At 42.0% G+C, this 20,969-nt stretch overlaps 1 protein-coding gene and 1 pseudogene across 4 annotated transcripts in view; both read right to left on the bottom strand.

Moving 5' to 3' along the window:
* The window catches only part of LOC115694640 (tRNA-specific adenosine deaminase TAD2-like), a 266,483-nt gene that overhangs the window by 61,757 nt on the left and 183,757 nt on the right, over window positions 1-20,969 (bottom strand). The gene's annotated exons all lie outside the window — the stretch shown is intronic.
* On the bottom strand, window positions 6,263-12,082 carry LOC115692845 (disease resistance protein Roq1-like; annotated as a pseudogene).

Raw genomic sequence — 20,969 nt, forward strand, 5'->3', positions numbered from 1 at the left:
ATACTGGTCACAAATTCCAAGCAATGGTTATTACCACATTCTCATCCTGTAATTCAAATGCGAATCCCACCTAACTGGCGAACTTATATGGCTCTAACAACACTAAAGCACAAACAGCTACTAATTTGAGAAACTACATGTTGCTGACTCGAGTGAGTCTTATCATTGGTACCTCAGAAGCTTATCTTTCATTAATTAGGTTATAGTCAAACATTCAAGAAGCTTCTAGGAGCTTTAGCTTCTAGGTCAATTTCCTCCGTAAACGCTATGGCACATAAGCATAAAAAGAGAACACTAAACTGTTGTGAAGGCCTCAAAAATCAGAATTGACAATCAGCCATTTGTGCTTTTGTCTCTATTCTACTGAATAACTTATGTAAACTCCGTGTTTCTTGTGATTTTTTTCTTTTTCATACCCATAGTCTACAGGAAGAAAGAAAATAACCACCTAACCTGTCACGCCCCGTACCCTACGAACACGTAACATCCCGCCGCGGTCGTTAAGAATGCGACTCCCAGGATTCGTCGCCGACCCGTTACCATCGAAATAAGAGAAAATACGCGGAAGCCAAACGAACACTCCATTCAACGAACATTCAAACGGGATAACAGAGAGATAATTTAAACAAACCAACGAACTATTTTATAAACTTAACATCACATACATCGATAGAATATACAAGCCTTCCTAAAGGCCACAAACCCAGACCACGCATACTCAAAAAGGGATAGGGTGGTCGATCTGCTCCACTACTCTATTCAAAAGAGGAGCTCCCAAAAAGATAGGGATCTCTAACCCTATCAAAAACCTCCACAACATCCTGGCGGTGCTCCTGGCGAAGCCGGGTCAGATGCCTCACTATAAGAGCCGGACGGCAAGGACTCCCATTCAGGTTCTGGCCACTCGACCCACGCTGGAGGCTCTGTCACCATTGGTTCTGGCTCCGGATTAACTACAGTTCCGTCAGGGGGATCAATCTCCATAAGATCCCATAATCCTAAACCATCGTCATGGGGAACATCAAACCCCTCGAGAGGACCAATATTCTGAGCTCCGTCTCTCAGAAACCAAGCCATGTACTTATGAGCTGTCAAGTACTGCTCCCCATCGTCGACCCAAACCGTGCTCTCATACTTCCGATACTCCCTACCCTCTCCTACTGGGTACTCAGTCACCCAATGCTCCATCTCCGTTGGTACCCCGAAACGAAGCGGAGGCTCAGTCATAATCAAGGTCGAGGGTCTGAAAATGTTTAACAACGGGGAATGAGATAAATCTCAATAAGTAAACTGCCTAAGCCTCGACTAGGGCAATACGTACCTCCGGCACCCTAATCATGCCATTCTAACCAAAAGGTTAAGTTCCTATCCAACGGACAATGGTACCACATACTATGCAAGTCTCAATTTGTATCACAACCATGGCAACTATCAATATGCATAACATCAATAATAATAATCCAGACATAATCAATCATTCACACGAGTCTCGATTATAAGATGAAATCACTTCGGCCCGTCCCATACCGTGCCTCACGATTTTATCCTATAATAAAGCTCAAGCATACCATATGCACATAACACTCGAAGTTGTCCAGATTATTAACGACCCACCATAGGTCACACCGAACTCCCGCCGGTCTTCCGGCATAGCCAGGCATCACCCCACTACTTTGGGCGTGGCAACGTCCGGGATCGAACCCCCCCCGACAAGTCGGGTACCGGACGGCATCCCATTTAGGAGCATCGATCCGGCCTCCACCGCGATCGGCAATGTCTGGGATCGAACCCCCCCCCCCCCGACAAGTCGGGTACCAGACAGCATCCGAACTTCCGCCGGGCATCGTCTAGAACTCGTCTTAGACGGAACTTATCATGGTCACACACGTAAATAACCACGCATTGCCAATTTTAATCTTCTTAATTAGCCAATGCAAGTGTTTATGACGTGCAATGTACTACGAATAAATATGCCATGAATCGCACTCGTTTTCGCATCAAACATCGATATATGATCACGATACGCCATGCCAAGCCAACAATAGCCATAATTAACCACACGATCTTCGTTCTAGGCCACGAAATCATCATCAAACTATACGATCAAGACATAGTCAACTAATCAGCCATGATTAAATAAATTAACCATACGATCAAACCAATTAACCATGCGATCAATTTTAAACAACTAATTCACCACACGATCGTCATTAAACCTTTAATCGACACATAATCGACTAATTAGCCATGCGATTGCCAATCAAAGTCACCCGATCAATCTCAAATCTCTAATAAGCCATATGATTAACTTTTATCACATCTTAATTTAATCTAAACCGTAGGATCAAAATTAGCACCTAATCATGATAATTAAGCCCTAAAATTAACCTTAACCATTCTAGAACCAATGGGGGCCATATGATCAAAGTCCAAGTCATCCAATTCAGCCACTACCACATGATTATTGCAGCCACAAGACTAACCCACGAATTTAATTAAAACAATCACTAAACAACCATAATTAGCCAAATTAAGCACAATTAGCAACATTAAACATATGATCAAGCTCAAATAACATAATCTACCTATCTTAACATTCAAATCAGCCACATAATTATCAAATCCATCCACCAACAATTTCTCAATTCAGCTTATGCCATAACCCCTAAATTAACCCCTAAAATAACCCCTAAATTACCCTAACAACCCCTAAACACTATCCATTGGTAACCTACTAACCTAATCAAGGTTTAGGGAGTTACTTACCACTAATATAAGCTAAGAATCAAGCCAAACCCAGCAGCACCAGTCCCGGCCAAGCCAAGAGCTCCGGCGAACGGCGGCGGCCCAAACGGCGATCCGGCGAACGGCGGCTGCTCCGGGTGTGAACGGCGGCTTGCGGGCGGCTCACGGTGGTCCACGGTGGTCCAAGGTGGTGGCGTGAGGGGCTGATGGGTGGTGGACGGTGGTGGGGAGTGTCTCGGCCAAGAGAGAGGAAGAGAGAGAGAAAAATGAAGAGAGAGAGAGAGCAAGGGAAAAGTGAGGAGAGAGAGTGTGTGAGCTGAACATATCTCACCAAAATGGAGGGCTAGGATGAGTCCTTGATGCCCAAGTATTGATCCAAGGGCTAGAAATGCATCTTGACAAAAGTCTTCTAGAAGGGCATTTTTGTAATTAACCAAAAAGGCAAGGGCAAAGTTGTCCATGAAGATTTTCGGTCACTAGGGTAAAATACCAATAAGTCCTTCCACTCAACAAATAAATTCTAGAACACACAGGGGTAAAATCGTCTTTTCTAATTTCCGAGCCTAATTTCCCGTTTTCGCGAATTTCTGAGCAAACCGATAATAAAGCGAGCTTAATGCGGCGTCGTCCAATATAATAATTTTGATATCCTTGAAAGTTCGATACCCAAGTTCGGATTCCAATTCGTGGCCAAAATCGCTCAAACGCGACTTTCGTGTATCTCAAACTAACGGGCGGCTTTTAGGGTTTACGCGTGTCGACCCGTGGTTGATTTGATATCAATCCACATTTAAGTTTACTCGAGCCATGGTGACTTCGGTTGTCATGTAATTACGAGGGTCAATCACTAGTTCCGAACGACACGATCGTTAGAAATTGATTTTGGAACGTTTGGAATGCATACAGTGATTAAACGGCATCACCCGTGACTCAATTGTATAACATTGTTAAATTGTTCCTTAATCATTCTTGGATCTGCCTAAAATGGTCCTAAATATCCCCTCGTCAATTCTTATGGTCGAAGTATCGATCCAGGTTCGAGTTCTTGGGTCGTGCGTATCAAAATCCTAACTAGCCATTCCCTAACGGTTAGTATTCTCAAGAATGGCCAATTCCGAGTGAGATATAACAGAAAGTGCATTGATGATAATATCATTTCATAAATCCCGAAAGTGGGTCGAAATTCAGAATGTCACATAACCAGTTATTCATGCGCACAACTCATGCTCCAAGTAAACTTGCTTTTTAATTCTCCGTAGATGCCAAAGTCAACAAGTGGTAAAAGGACTCGACTGTCCAGCAACCTTTCTTGGTGGCTTGCCATCTCACTGCATCTTCTTCATTACTAAATGGTTTTGCCTCTTCAAGCGCTGCATAAAACATAGAGACAGAGCCCTATCCCAGCGATGGAAGTTTTTTGCAAGTCAATAGTCCTGGAAAACCTTTCACCCACTGCACATCTGTATGAGTTGTACATACTACATATCCATACACCTCAAAAGCAACCCCCCCTTAACACCACTGTGGCTGGTTGTCCGCTGCAATGCCTGGTTTCGCGTAAGGGAGACCCAACCTATAGCACCTGGAGTGGCTCAGTTTTTGCCCGAAAAGCGAACTAAACCAAACCATGCACAAGCTACTTCCCATTGTTTCACTCTCCCTCTGCTTGTTTTTCCCATTGAATCTAGACTTCACCTACTTCTTTGAAAAAATTGCCACATATCAAAAGAAAGGAAGAAAAGATATACCTTCTAGGGATCGTTGCTGCTTTTGCAGCGCGTAATGTCGATTGCCAGTGAATTCACCACCAAGCATCCCCAGACTAAACTTACGAAGAAGCACCTTATCCAACGTCTCTCTAACAAATTCACGGACACATTCTTCAAGCTCCCGCGCAATTGTAGAACCGTACGAATCAAATTCAAAATCGATATGATCTACAGCAATCTACATGAAGCCCAGAACCTCAAGAGAGGATCTCTCACCCCAAGCTGCTTTATCAGTTTCCATGGCTTCGGTCGGGTGGTAGTCCGTCGCCTCCGCTCGCCGTTCTCCGTCGCCTCCGCTCGTCGGTCTCCATCGCTGTCGATTCGCTCGGGACTCTGTTTCAGGAAGACCAACTCCCTTTGCTCGTCACCTACGTCGGCAGGTGGCAATCTTCCATTCGTTAGAGCTCACTGGTGTTGTCGGATGGAAGACGATCAGTCGTGATGCTGAAAGTGGCGTCGGGGGAGAGAGAAAATCTAAATACAAAGAAAAGAGATAAAAGAGAGAAGAACACGAGAAGAAGAAGAAAAAAAATCAGCGAGCTCACTTGCCAACGAATTGCTTCCTTAGCAAGTTTCTCGACCGTTCCCTTCTCCATTGATCAAATTGGAAGTCGACATAGTCTTGATTCACTTGCTTCAAACGATAAAAAAGACACGCTCTCTCTTTCTCTCTAGTACCATTATACTATATTTCTCAATTCTCGTTTGATAATCTTGCAAGCATTTTTGTGCATCTGTTTCAATTGAACCATTTTCGTGTATAAGTAAACTCTCGACTCCTGAATATGTTGATTCATGACCAATCTCGTAGAGTAAAGCTGGATCGATTAATCGATTATCTTGAAGCACAGCTTTCAAATCGTCCTCCAGTTGTTTGCAAAATATTCGCAATCCCCACTTTTTCATGTGTTTACTAGAAACTGTGAGACTAAATTGTACATGACTCCCGTCAATTCGACCAAAATCGGCTACTCCCCACAATTTTGGTGGTCTGAGATAACGAAGCTGTATATGATCCAACTCCAACGGTTCGAGATGGAACCCATGTCTTTCCCTTATTTGGCCATTAACCTCGATAACCAAACGATATGAGTTTTCACTTTCCTCCTCATAATTTTCCTTATCGAGAGAAACACATACAACAAATCCAACAAACTTGTCATATAAGTCTTTTGAAGCCATGAAAGATATGGAATCCTTTTCAACAGGGAGAACCCACTCCGGCATCTCTCCTCGAGGGAGAACAATAGAGTAATTAAAAGGCTGAAATAAAGATAGATCATTAGAAAGTACCCAAGTTTTGTTATTAGTACCCAAATAGAACAATTCAATTTGAATTTAGTAAGTAATCCTAAAGAATTCCACATGGAATTAGAGAGCAGAGATCCCTTGATCCTTGCTTGCATTAACATACAAGTCTCATGTGATAGAAATCATTTCCATAAAAGTACGGTAGCCAACTCCATTACATGCATACACGTGCAGAATCACTTTATATTTGTTTGATTTTCTTAAGCCTCAAATCTTGCATTTTCTGCTATTGTAATATCCAACCATGCACGAGATCCAGCATATAGTCCATATCGATATGCGTGCGTGTGTGTGCATGTGTGTGCGTGAGAGAGAGAATCTAACCTGGTAAGGCGAGCAAATTTCAGCCATGGTTAACCCTCTACGAACAAAATCATGAACTGAAGTTAAATCTCCACAATTTTGCAGAGATTCGCAATTATCCGTCCGAAGAGTTTTCATAAAAGGTGGAAGCTTGGGAATCTCCTGTAATTGATGGCAATTATCAACTAGCAAATAGGACAAATGATGACGTTTATTGATGGATGTAGGAAGGCTAGTAATATTGTTCCCCGACAATTGTAATGTTGTCAAGAATGGAGAACATGAAAGATTCTCAAGAAAGTCTACTTCGGACAAATTACATCCTGAAAGGTTTAATTGATGTAAATTTGAAAGTTTGGTCTTCGTACAAGGATCAGTTGAATCCTCGTACCTTGGAAACCCCATTAAATTTGTGCAAAAATCAAGAGCCAAGACTTCAAGGTTTTGTAACTTGTAAATGCTAGATGGAAGACTCATCAGTTTCTTGCAATAACCTACATCCATTGTCTTCAAAGAGACAAGATTTTCTATTGATGCAGGAAGTCCTTTGATAGCGGTTCTTTCCAAATAAAGCTCTTTTAGGGCTTCGAGTTTATGTGGAATATCAGGGAACCTTTCAAACTTTGTGCATTCTTGAAGATTGAGAGTTCGAAGATTTTTTGACTTGAGCTCATTTGGAAAAACACTAAGTTCAGAGCATCCCTGGAAATTTAACTCCTGTAGCTTGCAATGATATGCGATGGACTTGTGGGCTTCGACCAAGTTTTTACAATTACGGAGATCCAATTCCTCGAGATTTGGAGTACACGAGAGGTCCGGCATGCGAACCAACGACTCGCACTCACTGACATTAAGGTACTTCAAAGTTTGGAAGCCCTGCAAAAACAGCGAAATCAGGTTTGATAAACATTCTGAAAGGGACAAAAAGGGGTGTTTGTATGATGATGTTGCTTCCTTACATTAAAATCGGGGGATTCCCGTTTGAGAATTGGTTGATACCGAAGCATATCCATTATTTATCTTTCAAGAAATTACTATATTTTAGGTCGTCAATCGTAAATATTGAGCAACTTATTTATTTAATGTAGAGGTGATCTGCTACGGAGTCCACAAATATGCTTATGTAAGCTGTTGTACATAGACAGGGGAGTCAAACTCGTGAAATGATGGTAATCTAATATCGGATGTCATTTATGTTGTCCATGGTTTTATAATATTGCCTACACAAGACATGGGGGAGATTGGGTTTCTCAAGGGAAAGGATATGTCACAATTACATATCCTCCACTGTTATATAATCTATATTGACCGGGTGAACACTGAATATGTCCTAATTACACATCCTTAGGCCACAACACTCTTCATGGGGAAGGAAGCAAGGAGCTTCGGTAGATCAGGCACACTCGGAACCCACTATTCAGGTTTCTGAGTGAATTTCTTAACTTATTAATTAACTTTTCATTCAAAGTTACTATAAACTGATTTTGTGAGAACAAAATATCGCGCTGAGAAATTACTAAACACTTAGAAACTTTACCAGTAATTATACATACGTACACACACATATATATATGTACATTTTAGTAACTCAGAGTTAACTCTTATCATTTGACATTTTAGATATTATTTGAAATAATTGGATAATATATAGACGCATAATATAAAAAAGTTCACAAATAAAATTGGGTTAACAATTATTAAAAAAGATTAGAATAAATATCATTAAAAATCCACAATCGACATGCAGATTTACCCCTTATTAATTTTCATCTTACAAAAATCCTAAACTGGTACAATTGTGACACATTTACCCTAAACTAATTTTCGTCCAATAAAATATCCCAAACCGGTATTCCTCGCCCAAATCTACTCTCTATTAGCAGATGAAAATTAGTTTTGGATAGAATAGAGCCGTGTGTCATGCATGTGGCAATCCCATATTCTAAGTGAAGGGTCATGCAGCGAGTATGCAAATGTGGCCATGTAAAAAACTATGCCACGTGTCATATCATGTGACAATCATAGAAGCATAGTAAAGTGCCACGTGGCTAGTGCAAATGTGGGCCACGTAACAAAACAATACCACGTGTCAGGCCATGTGACAATCATAGAAGCAAAACAAAGCATCACGTGGTGTGCATAAGAATGAGCACATTGTCGGATTCTGGCTCTAACTATATATAATAGATGAAGGTCAAGAATATATGTTCTATCACAATGAAATTTTCCGAAAATCAATAAAATTTAAAATTTGTTGAAGTTTTTCAAAGACAACGAAACCAACTTGGAAAAACATTGGGAAGAAAATACAAATTTCATATATTGAATTCAAAAGGGCTAATGTAGGTAAATACTCACCTTAAATTGATTTGGCACTTTTGTGATACTGCAATTGCTCATATCAAGTCCCACTAATTTCTTTCGACCAGAGGAAAATTCTGGAATCCGAGGAGCACATCCAGCCCATTGAAACCATCTTAGCTCATTAGGAAGACATACAGAACCTTGAAAAGAATTATGCACATTGCGCAAAATGAGCAATCTCAAACTTCTCATTTTTGTAGAAGTATCAGGACCGATACATATCTCTGTCGGCTCAGGTGGCTCCAACACTATGGCTTTTACAGCACAATTTTCCTGTATATACAAGACTATTTACGTTATGCATGTTCAACAATTAGAGGCAAAAAGATAAGGAAGAGAATTTTGATGGTATTTGCAAGCCTTACCATGTCACTTGACAGAACATCGACAACGTCATCATATAGCCATAGTCTAGTGCGTCTTGTGGGATCATTGCTTTCTTGGTTCACAATATCCATACCCATCAATTGAATCAAGTCATGCATTTGTATGTCTTTGGTCTCAATTCTTATCAAGGACCTCTCAATGAGAATTTGTAATCCTATTACTGCCTTAAAATCACAACTTTCGAGAACTTTCTTTACATACTCACTATCCCGCCCCTTAAAGAAGCAAGCAATGTGGAGAAAGATCTCTTTCACTTTTGGCTCTAGTCCATCATAACTTATTTTGAGCACATCATTGATGCCTTTTTTAGGAGCCGTAGAAATCTCATCTAGTGCACTTTCCCATTCATATTCTCTTCTACCTCGTAAAAAGGAACCTAGCACCTCAAGTGCTAAAGGAAGGCCTTTAGCATGATCTAGAACACTATCCACTAGATCTGTCTTGATTTTAAATTTTTGGTGTATCGGAAAAGCATGCTTACAAAACAGCTCACGAGCATCACTATCATTCAGTTCTCTAACTTCATACACGTGATCTTGATCTATCCCGAGATAAGTTAGCAAATGGCTATCTCTTGTAGTAACCATGATCCTACTTCGATTACGAAGCCAATTACCTTCTCCTATTAAAGCATGTAATTGGCACAAGTCATCCACATCATCAAGGATGAGGAGAACTTTTTTGTGACAAAGTCTTTCTTGTATTAGATTAATACCTCTGTCAGCATTGGACACTACTAATCTTTCTTTCAGTGCTAATGTCTCAAATAGTAATTTTTCTTGCAAAGTAACTAAATCCTTGCAATCTTTTGAAACTTCTCGAACATTCGCCAAAAAACATGAATTCTCGAATTGTCTGAAAATATCATTATAAACTGCTTTGGCTAAAGCCGTCTTTCCTATGCCTCCTTGTCCCCACAATCCCACCATGAGAACATCATCATCGGACTCAAGCTTTAACATCGATTTCAACTTAACCACTTGGGAATCTATCCCAACTGGATGCTTAGCAACATGCAAAGGTGTTCGGTCTAGGTGAATGGAGATTTCCATCACAATTCTTTGTATAAGCTCTGACTCATCTCTGAAAAAAAAACAGAAAAAGAAGTTGTGGCATCGTTTTAGCAATTTGAATAAGCAAATAAAAAGCAATTACTAGCCAACAATGACAAAAGCAGTGCATCATATTTTCACATAACCACAGCCAAAACAAAATGTATACCCACCAAGTCGAATTAGAACTCAAAAGAGCTCCACAACAATCAAAACAAGTTGAGGGTTCAACTTTTAGTCATCCAAGTGATTCATGTTCTTTTGATTTATACATAACAATTTACTTATTTTTCTTGTTGAACTGTTATATGTGATTTATTTAAAAGCTTAATCAAAAAAAGCTACTCAAGACTTTGAACAATGGTTAAGATTTTGATTTGAAAACTATAAAAATACCCCGAAGCACGATGTCATTGCCTTACATGGCCTGTACACACTAATTATCCTGTATAAAGCGTTGCAAACTTTCTCTTTCCTTCCAAAGAAATGAGGCAAGTGCAGTAACACATACTTAACATCTTGTCCATTGATCGATCAGGTTTTAGCATTTTATATTGTTCAAATAAGTCAGTAAAACTTTCAGGCGATGAAGTCCTATTGTCAATTTTTTTACGGGAAAAAGCCTCGTGTCTATTCTTTGGTTTGCTACATGTGATTTTTCAAACTCAAAATGCCACCGGTAACGAGTTTATGACTCGGTTGACCAAAATTGAAAATTTGTAGAGCTCAATTAACCAAAATGAAATGTGAAAAACTCAAATAGCCCACAAACAAAACGTTTAGAACTTTTATTATACTTCGAGGAGGGCAACAAGGATCCAAAAGAAAGAGCTCCGAATGAAACAAGGCTTAGCAAAAGCCAAAAGCAGAATTTTATTGTTTCGTTACAAAAATAGTTTTTTTTTTTGTGACGGTGAATTTCAACAAGTGTTTGTAAGTATCGCAAGCTGTCGGTGAAAAAAAGATGAGTGACTTTTCCTTTCCCATAACTTGTTAGTACCTACCAACGATTTTATGAAATCACCAATCTTTTTTATAATTAGTAAATAACTAATTTTTTGTACTAACTTACCAAAATTCGTTTGCATAACTTACGGCCTCAAACTTACTAACTTTTATATGAAATTACCAGTACAAATTTAGAGTGAATCATCAATATTCGTTATATTAAATAATTACCTACTAGTTTTGGGTTACCAACTCTCACTTGTGCGCCGTATGTTCTTTTAATTTACCATCTTCTTTATTCAGTTATCAATTCTCATTTGATTTACTTAACTAATTTTAGAAATTGCCGATCTTAATTAAAGTGACTTGCCAACATCTCTACAATTAAGTTACCAATTAATTTAGGGTTATCAATTATTATTTGAGTTACTTGCCAAGTTTATTTTTCTTTTAATTATCAACTTTTCTTATCTTTTGCCAAATTTTATTTCTCTTTCTTAACTAAGTCTTAGATTTATAAACTCTTATATGAAATTCCTAACTTTAATTTAAGCCACTTAAGAATTTTCAAGAATGATAAGATGAACCATCTATATATATACTTTCACTCATGTGTAAGTAGATTTTTTTTTTTACAATCTCTATACTTTCTTGCAATATAGCTTCTTAAATAAAATATGGACTCCACTCTACTTACCCATCTTTCAAATGCCATCCGGACAAGTAACTGGCATCAGAAAGAGCTTTCTCCCATCTCTTCACTTCCTTTGAATCCTTCCCGTACTTGGACTCATGCTTAATCATAGCATCTCTGTAGCTCCCTCTTGGTGTTCTCAATTCTCTAGGTTCCACTTTGTAAAACAAGGGAAAGACCATGAGATCGCTTTCTTTCTTACAGTCAATGGTTTTCGCCAACTCTTCCAAACACCACCATGAGGAAGCATAATCCTTGGAGAAAACGATTATTGTGATCTGTGATTCCTCTATCGCCTTCATAAGCACCGGCTCTATTTGCTCTCCTTTTCTGAGCTCCTCGCTATCAACATAAGTGTAGATTCCTTTCTGATCAAGAGCTTTGTAGAGATGACCGAGGAAGTTATTCCGGACGTCCTCGCCTCTGAAACTCAAAAACACATGGTATTTCCTTTCGGGTTTCAGTGAAGAAGCCATTAGATGATGGAGTTCAACAATCAATAATGAGTATTATCTGCAGATTTGGTATGATACTTTCAGGTAGTTCGTTCGCTATTCAATCTCCTTGTTCATCTATTCTTATACTGGCGGACAGAGGTGTATAACCTTTTTAGGGCAGGGTCAACAAAAAATAATATTAGAAATTTGGAAAATGATAGTGCTTATCGATCGACCAAGCTATCTGATAGGTGTGAACACGTGAACTTTTTTTCCTGAGGACGCACATCACGGGTTATTCAGATTGGCTGATTGACAATTGTTTGTTTGTTTGATATTGTATTTATTGGTAAATTGTCGATAAATTTGACCGGTCAACAGGCCAAATGGCCGACAAGGTAGAGAATAGTATAGATCGCCGCGGTCCCAGTGGACTCAATTATTGCACAAACTGACAAAGAAACTTTGCTGGCTTCCTCGAAATCACATTCACGACCTCCGTGTAGTTGTTTCTTCTTTGCTAAATAGTAATTAAACACATGACCCTCAAAAGACATATCATTATATGGACAATTAAATATATCAGCAAAGAATAATATTACATCGCTTCAGTTGTGGACCACTATATCTAATAGGTGTGTGCAACCATCAACTTATTTTCACTGGAAATCGAATACCATAGCAGTATTCGGATTATCTTATTTGACACAAGTTTCTTTGTTTTTATATCAAATTTATTGTTAAATTGTTGATGTACTTGACCGGTCAACAAAATAAATTTCAATTAATCTACCAGATTGGAGCGAATGGCTTTTGTCTATTTATTCTTTGATTTTTTTTTTGGAAATGTAGTATTTCATGTCATTATGTTAGCTTTTATCGTATGCTCACTAAAAAAAAAATTATGGCTTCCTCGAAATGGCAATCCCAACCTCCAAGTAGTCCTTTTTCTTTGCTTTCTTTTCTTCAAACTATCAATAATAATTTAACACATGACTACTCATAAGATATATAACTGATACATCCAACTAAGTATATAATTGGCCTAGCCCTATTTCATTATTTTCATACCTTAGGGGCACGAGAACAAAAGCCCAGCTCTCATGGATGTAACGTCCTGAATTCGACCCACTTTCGTGATAAATGAAATAGATGTTTATTTCTCATTTCATTTTAGTAAATCTCGCCCGGAACGGATCTTTCTCGGGATACTGACTAATAGGGAATGACTAACTAGGAAAACGGTACGTGGACCTAGGAACTCGATCGCGAATCGAGTCCGATTCCGAGAAACGACGAGGGAATATTTTGTGCCAATGTTGGCCGATCCAAGGAGAGTGACGGATTTGATTTGGCCAACGACGTACGATCGGATCTCGGGTGATTCCGCACGATCGAGAGTACGCGTGGCGAACAATCCCGAACTTAATCCAAACGATCGCGACCCCCGGAACTAGCGATAATCCCCGTGTCCTCTTGGAAATCGAGACCGTTACGACTTGAGTAATCCTAAGTCGATACGCGTAACCCCTAAACAACCGCCTGTTAGTGAGAGACGCTAAAATCGCAAATTGAGCGAAATCGATCGTGGAATTGAGTCCGGACTTCGGTGTCGAATCTCGTGGGCGTACGCGACTATTTTTGCAAGGACGACGTCATTTATATGTGGCCGATCATATTTGGGATCAGTAGAGTCGAAAATTGAAAATTTGATCCGGGACCGGAAAATTACCGTTGTGCCCCCGGACCCCTAAGCTTGGATTCCGAATTTTAGAGATTTATTAGTGGATATTATGGTCTTTATTATTATTATTATTGTTAGAATCATTGGACCTTAGTGCCCTTAGATATTTTGTCTAGAATTAATCTCTACCCTTAGATTGAGGGCAAGATAGTCCTTTAGTGAAATTAGGTCACCTAACCCCACTAAGTCCATTTGTGCTTAATCTCTCCCATTCTCTCTCTCTCCCTCATTTCTTCCTCTCTAAGCCGGCAGCCCCTCCTCTCTCTCTCTCTCTCTCTCTCTCTCTCTCAATCTCGCCACTCTCCCTCCCTTCCTCTCCTTGCTCAGCCGCGTGAGGCCCCTCGTTGGAGAGCCGCCGCCGCCGCTCGCCGGTGCCGCCGTTCCACACCTCACCATCACCACCATCACCATCCCGTACCCCTCTCCTCTCCCTCTCGCCGTGTCTCTCTTTTCCTCTCTCGGCTGTGGGACCACCTTGGATGGCCGCCGCCGAGCACCACCGAGAGAACCGCCGCTCACCGCCACTGGTCCGGCCCGGAACCGCCACTATTCAGCCACCCTTGCCACCTGTTCAGCCTTCATTAGGAGCTTAGAAATTCAAGTGAGTACAACCCTAAACCCTAGTTAGCCTAATGTACATTTCTAGATTAGTTTTAGGGGTTAATTAGGGTAATTTAGGGGTTAACTTATGGAGGATGTTAGGGGCTGACTTTGTGGTTAATTTAGTGGCTTAGCGTGATGATTTAGATGAGGTTTAATGGCCTATAGTGTGCTGTATGGTGGCTGAGCTTAGGCGCCTTGATTTGGGCGAAAATGTGATTTTGGCGGGTGTAATTTGTGGACCGATTTTCATGGCGATTCTTGTGGCCTAATGTGGTGACTTAGTGGTGATTTAGTGGCCTAAGGTGATCTGATTGGTGATCGATTAAGGTAGGTTCGATCGGATCATTAGGTGGATTAATCGCGGTCTAAATGGGGAATATAATGGGCGCAATGATTGGGCCGTGTAGTGCCTGTTACATGGTGAATTTAGGGAGTCTAATGTGATGATGTGGAAGTGATTTAGTGGTCTAAGGTGGACTGTCCATGGCTGATTTGGTATCGGGTTGATTCGGGCCATAATTGGTTAATCGAGGTGTTAGGGTGAATTGCTTAGGGAATTGTGATTGACCCATGAGGAGGCTGAATTAAGTATGGCTTGATTGTGATTGTGTAATGCCCTATGATGTGCTTGGCGTGGCCAATTCATGAGATGCTTGGTAGACTATCGGCATGAGTAGTTTTGATGTGTTAATTACGTGAAATTGGGTGCCAAATTACATGTTGCGATTGATTTGGACTAATTGGTCTATTGGGCCTATTGAGATGTAAATTGAACATGTTGTGGCGTTATTTGAATAAATAGCCAAATCATATTGAGTGCCCAGTGTGAATTTCACGAATGCCGAGTGCTGATATTGTAGCCATGAGTGTGCATCTCGAGCATTGGCATAGCATGTGCATGTACGAGTGTGCACGAATGACATGAGCATGTGATCACCTAAAATGCCCTGATGCGTTTTACGCGGGGTTCAGATAATAACTGGTGACTATGTATGTGTGATCACATAAAGCCCTGATGTGTTTTACGCGGGGTATTGAACCCGTCCTGAGGCGTGTTACGTGGGACGATACCCGGACAACCGGAAGATGGCCAACATGATGCGTTTTACGCGGGTTTTGTGTCATGAGCCTGATGCATTTTACGTGGGTCAGTGATCGATCTCGAAGTGATAGACCTGATGCGTTTTACGCGGGTCGGAGGAGAATTGGTAAATTACAAGTGTGCAAGAGTGCAAGTGTGCGAAAGTGCATTGATGAGACATGAGCACGAGTATGAACATGAGCACGAGCATATGCATGACATGCGTTGTGACCAAGTGATGTTATGTACATGCCACGATTGGGTTCTGTGCTATTATTGTGAATTTATAAAGTGCCCAACCTGCAGGGCCAAGTAAGTGTTGGATTTGGGGCAAGGTCCTAAGTCATGTGATTGTTTGACTTTTTGTTTAGTTAAGGCTTGTTCGGGAGATGCATGTTAGCCTAATTTAGGTTTAGGGGACCTACTCGCTAAGATTTATTCTCACTGTTGTTTAAACCCCAACTTTTCAGACCCCCAGCCTTGAGGATGGCAGGCGTATCGATACGTTTGGGAGGAGCCCCGGCTAGATATAGTGCCTGACCGCCGAGCCATGTACCCCCTTTTGATGTTGGTAGCTGTTGAACCGTTTTGGTTTTTATATGTTTATTCTGTTGTAATGGATATTGTAAATCTCTGTTATTAGTGCAAGTTGTATTTATGGTATTACTGCTATCCTTGGTCATGTGTTTTAATTTGTACGGGTGTTTGTTTGCTTCCGTTTGTGCATTATTCTCTGTTTTGGGTTTTGGGTCGACGACGCGTCCTGGGACGTCGCACTGCATCGACCTCAGAGGGATGATCGCACGCTTGTAGGGTTCGGGGCGTGACATCCCCATTTGATTTGGTATCATAGCAAGGTCAGCTCGGTCCAATTAGGTCGAAGCTTGGAGTGATAAGGAGCGATGACCTTAGGTAACCAGTAGGGTGACCTCATGTGCTATGTGTATCTCCTGACTGTTTGTGTCTTGATTGACTGGTTATTTAAACTGACCCGTAAAGTGCAGGTGCGGCAGGACCCGAGGTAAGTACGTGTATCTCCTTGGGTGAAGTCTTATGCTGCTTGTGTTTAGCCGCATGCTGAGTGATTAATTACTGTTGTGTTAGTTTCTTGCCTAGGACCTTAGATCAGTTTAGCTTGCTTTAGGTCTCTAATTCCTGAATGGAATTATAGTAGGTAGGTGAGCGTGCGAGTTGGAAAGATGAGTAGCCAAGGAAGAGGTAGAGGTCGAGGCCGTGGTAGAGGTAGAGGTAGAGGTCGAGGCCGTGGTAGAGGTAGAGGTAGAGGTCGAGGCCGTGGTAGAGGTAGAGGTCGAGGTCGTGAGCAAGACCGTGTAGAACCGCAAGTGAGGGTTGCCGAGGATCCAAGAGTAGATGGAATTTTGAGGGCGCTCGAGGAAGCTGGAATTCTGGGAGATAGGCTTGCCCATGAGAGAAATGCCACTATTGCCGCTGCTGTTGAGGCTGCCGTTGCTACTGCCAATGGAGCCAATGGGAATAATGGAAATAATGGGGATCAAGGGAACAATGAGAATCCAATTCCAGGACCCGCAAATGTGGTTAGGCCGATGTCTAAGTGGTAGAGCAGTTCTTGAAATTAAAACCGCCAAAGTTCAATGGGAAAGGTAACCCCGAAGATGCATCGCGTTGGATAGAAGAACTCAAGAAAGCCTTCGATGTTCTGGGGTGCATCGATACTGAAAGGGTGACACTGGCGGTATATCAGCTGCAGGACAATGCGAACGACTGGTGGAAGGCCACCAAGACCAGAGTATTTTCCGAGGGTACCGCCCAGACTTGGGCCGCGTTTATCGAAAATTTCTATGGAAAGTATTTCTCAGAGAGTGCCCAGGAAAGAAAACTGGTTGAATTTATGCGACTCCGCCAAGGGCAGATGACCGTGGATCAGTACGAAGCGGAGTTCGCCAGATTATCGAAATTTGCCCTTAGAATGGTAGAGAACCCTCAGGACAAGGTTCGGAGATTTCGAGATGGGCTAAAGCCGGACCTTAGGAGTCAGATGATATCGCTCAATATTCGAGATTATAGTGAGACGTACGAGCGGGCGCAGGCTATTGAGCGGGATCAAGTGGACAGGGTAGTCGCTTCTAGGTCGCGGTTTGCCCTGGCTAGGGACAATTGCCGTCTCGGGAAGAAGCCGATGACGGAAAACAGGCGATTTGTCCCACCGATCAGGAAGAATATCGGAAAGCCGAATAACTAGCAGAGCAGATTTGGGGCTTGCTTCAAATGTGGGAATATGGACCATCAGATCAGAAATTGCCCCCAGCAACGCCCCGCAGGACCACCGATGCAACTACAGCAACCCCGAGTTGGGAATCAGGCTGGGAATCCCCTCCGGCTATTATGAACAGGCCGCCAACACAAGGACGGGTGTACCCCATGGCGCGAAGGGAAATTGAGAATGCGTCGGGCATGGTCACGGGTATGGTTTCTCTATGCAATCATGTCGCATATGCTTTGTTTGATCCTGGAGCGTAGTACTCATTTGTGTCTGCGCGAAGGGAAATTGAGAACATGCCGGGCGTGGTCACAGGTATGGTTTCTCTGTGCAATCATGTCGCATATGCTTTGTTTGATCCGGGAACGTCGTACTCATTTGGGTCTGCGCAGTTTGTTGAATTGGCTGGATCCTGTCTTATTAGAGGTGCGGTTGTGTGTGACTACGCCATTAATGGATAAGATATGCATATCGTTAGGATGCTCGGATTGCGAAATAGTAATTGGTGGCGTAGAAAACAAGATATATTTAGCTGTTTTTCCAATGTATAATTTTGATGTGATTGTGGGCATGGATTGGTTGGTCAGACAGAATGCTGTGATGGATTGCAGTAGCAGGGTGATTCAGTTTAGTCCGGCTGAACACCCAAAATTTGAGTTTGTAGGGAGTCAAGGAGGAACCTCGATCCCTTGGGTCTCATCAGTAGAGGCAACTAAGTTGTTGGATGAGGGCTGTCAGGGTTATTTGGCAAGTGTGGTTGATTCGACGGTAGGAGAAGCGCGGCTAGAGGATATAGCAGTGGTGTGCAACTTTCTCAATGTCTTTCCCTAGGAATTGCCGGGATTGCCACTAGAAAGAGAAGTGGAGTTTCTTATCGAGTTGGCCCCTGGGACTGAGCCAATCTCGAAGCCGCCTTATAGGATGTCATTGTCAGAGTTGAAAGAATTAAAGGTTCAAATGTAGGAACTGCTAGACAAAGGTTTTATCCGACCGAGTGCGTCTCCATGGGGAGCACCGGTATTATTCGTCAGGAAGAAGGATGGGTCGTTGAGGCTGTGTATCGACTATTGTCAGCTGAATCAAGTGACAATCAAGAATAAGTAACCCCTCCCAAGGATTGACGACCTGTTCGATCAGTTACAAGGAGCCTCGGTATTTTCTAAGATTGATCTAAGGACAGGGTATCATCAGTTGAGGATCCAAAAGGAGGATATCCCAAAGATGGCATTCAGGACTAGGTATGGACACTATGAATTCACGATAATATCGTTTGGGCTGACTAATGCCCTTGCTGCTTTCATGGATTTAATGAATCGGGTATTCAAGGAATTCTTGGATCAGTTCGTCATCGTCTTCATAGATGATATTCTAGTATATTCAAAGAGTCCCGAGGAATATGAGGTGCATTTGGAAAAGGTTCTACGAACATTAAGAGAGCATGCCCTGTATGCTAAGTTTAGCAAATGCGAGTTTTGGCTGAACCAAGTTGCATTTCTTGAGCATATAATTTCCAGAGAAGGAATCTTCGTGGATTCGGCAAAGATCAAAGCAGTGATGGATTGGCCGAGACCAATGACAGTTACTGAGGTTCGGAGCTTTTTAGGACTAGCGGGTTATTATCGTCGATTTGTAGAGAGATTCTCGGAGATAGCCACTCCATTGACAAGGTTGCTTAAGAAGGAAACAAAGTTTGAATGGAGGGAAAAGTGCGAAGAGAGTTTTCAGGAATTGAAGCAGAGATTGACGACTGCGCTAGTATTAACGATCCCTTCAGGACCGAGAGGATATGAGATCTACAGTGATGCTTCACTCAAGGGATTGGGACGCATGCTAATGTAACATGGGAGAGTGGTTGCTTATGCATCGCATTAGTTAAGGCCTCATGAGATGAACTACCCAACCCACGACTTGGAACTGGCAGCAATCATATTCACGCTAAAAATTTGGAGGCACTATTTATGCGAAAAAAGGTTTCAGATTTACACGGACCATCAGAGCCTGAAATATTTGTTCTCGCAGAAGGAATTGAACATGAGGCAACGTCGTTAGATGGAGTTACTGAAGGACTATGACTACAACATCTTGTACCATCCCGGAAAAGCCAACCGGGTAGCGGATGCCTTAAGCCGGAAATCGAGCATCGCGCAATTAATGGTCAAAGAGTAGGTTTTATTTGGAAGGAGCGCGAGACTCAGAGTTTAAATTCGAGGTAGGACACCTCTCCAGTCTCATGGCGATGTTAAGGATTGAACCGGAAGTACAAGCCAATATTAAGGCGTTGCAATCTACGAACCCTGAGATTCAGAAGATTCTAGAGATGGATGGCACTAAGAGAAAACCGGACTTCCAAGTGTCCGAGGACGGAATTCTTAAGTTTCGAGGACGTTTATGTGTGCCCGATGATTTGGAGCTGAAGGAAGAGATTTTATCGGAAGCTCATAGGAGCAATTATAACATTCATCCGGGCAGCACGAAGATGTACTAGAACCTTCGACAGCACTATTGTTGGAATGGAATGAAGGTGGACGTGGCCAAGCATGTGGCCAAGTGTCTGACGTGCCAACAAGTGAAGGCACAACATTGTAAACCTGGTGGAATGTTGTAACCGTTGGAAATCCCGGAGTGGAAATGGGAGCACATTACGATGGACTTTGTAACAGGACTGTCAAGAAGCCAAAGGGGACACGACGCCATTTGGGTAGTTGTGGATAGGCTGACCAAGTCAGTGCACTTCCTGGCGGTGCGAAAGGACTTCGAACTAGAAAGGTACGCAGAGTTATATGTACCGCAGATAGTCTGTCTTCATGGAGTACCGGTAACGATCACTTCGGACCGTGATCCCCGGTTTAGCGCTAATTTTTGGAAAAGTTTGCAAGCGGCCCTAGGAACAAAGTTGCAGTTCAGCACATCCTATCATTCGCAGATGGATGGCCAGTCAGAGAGGACTATTCAAACTTTAGAGGATATGCTGAGGGCTTGTGTACTAGAATTTCAGGGCAAGTGAGAAGAGCAGTTGCATTTGGTTGAATTTGCCTATAATAACAGCTTTTAGCAGAGTATTGGGATGGCACCGTTTGAAGCACTTTATGGCAGAGCGTGCAGAACACCGTTGTACTGGGATGAAGTGGGAGAAAGAAGTATAACGGGTCCAGAGTTGGTTCAATAATCGGTGGAAACGGTAAAGATTATCCAGGATAGGCTAAAGACAGCTCAGAGCCGTCAGAAGAGTTATGCGGACCGAAGGCGTAGACCGTTGGAGTTTCAGGTTGGTGACCACGTATTCCTTAAGGTC

This window comes from Syzygium oleosum, unplaced genomic scaffold, assembly GCF_021117445.2.
Source record: "Syzygium oleosum isolate NSW1041296 unplaced genomic scaffold, Sole_v2.1 Sole_v2.56, whole genome shotgun sequence".
NCBI classification, from domain to species: Eukaryota; Viridiplantae; Streptophyta; class Magnoliopsida; order Myrtales; family Myrtaceae; genus Syzygium; species Syzygium oleosum.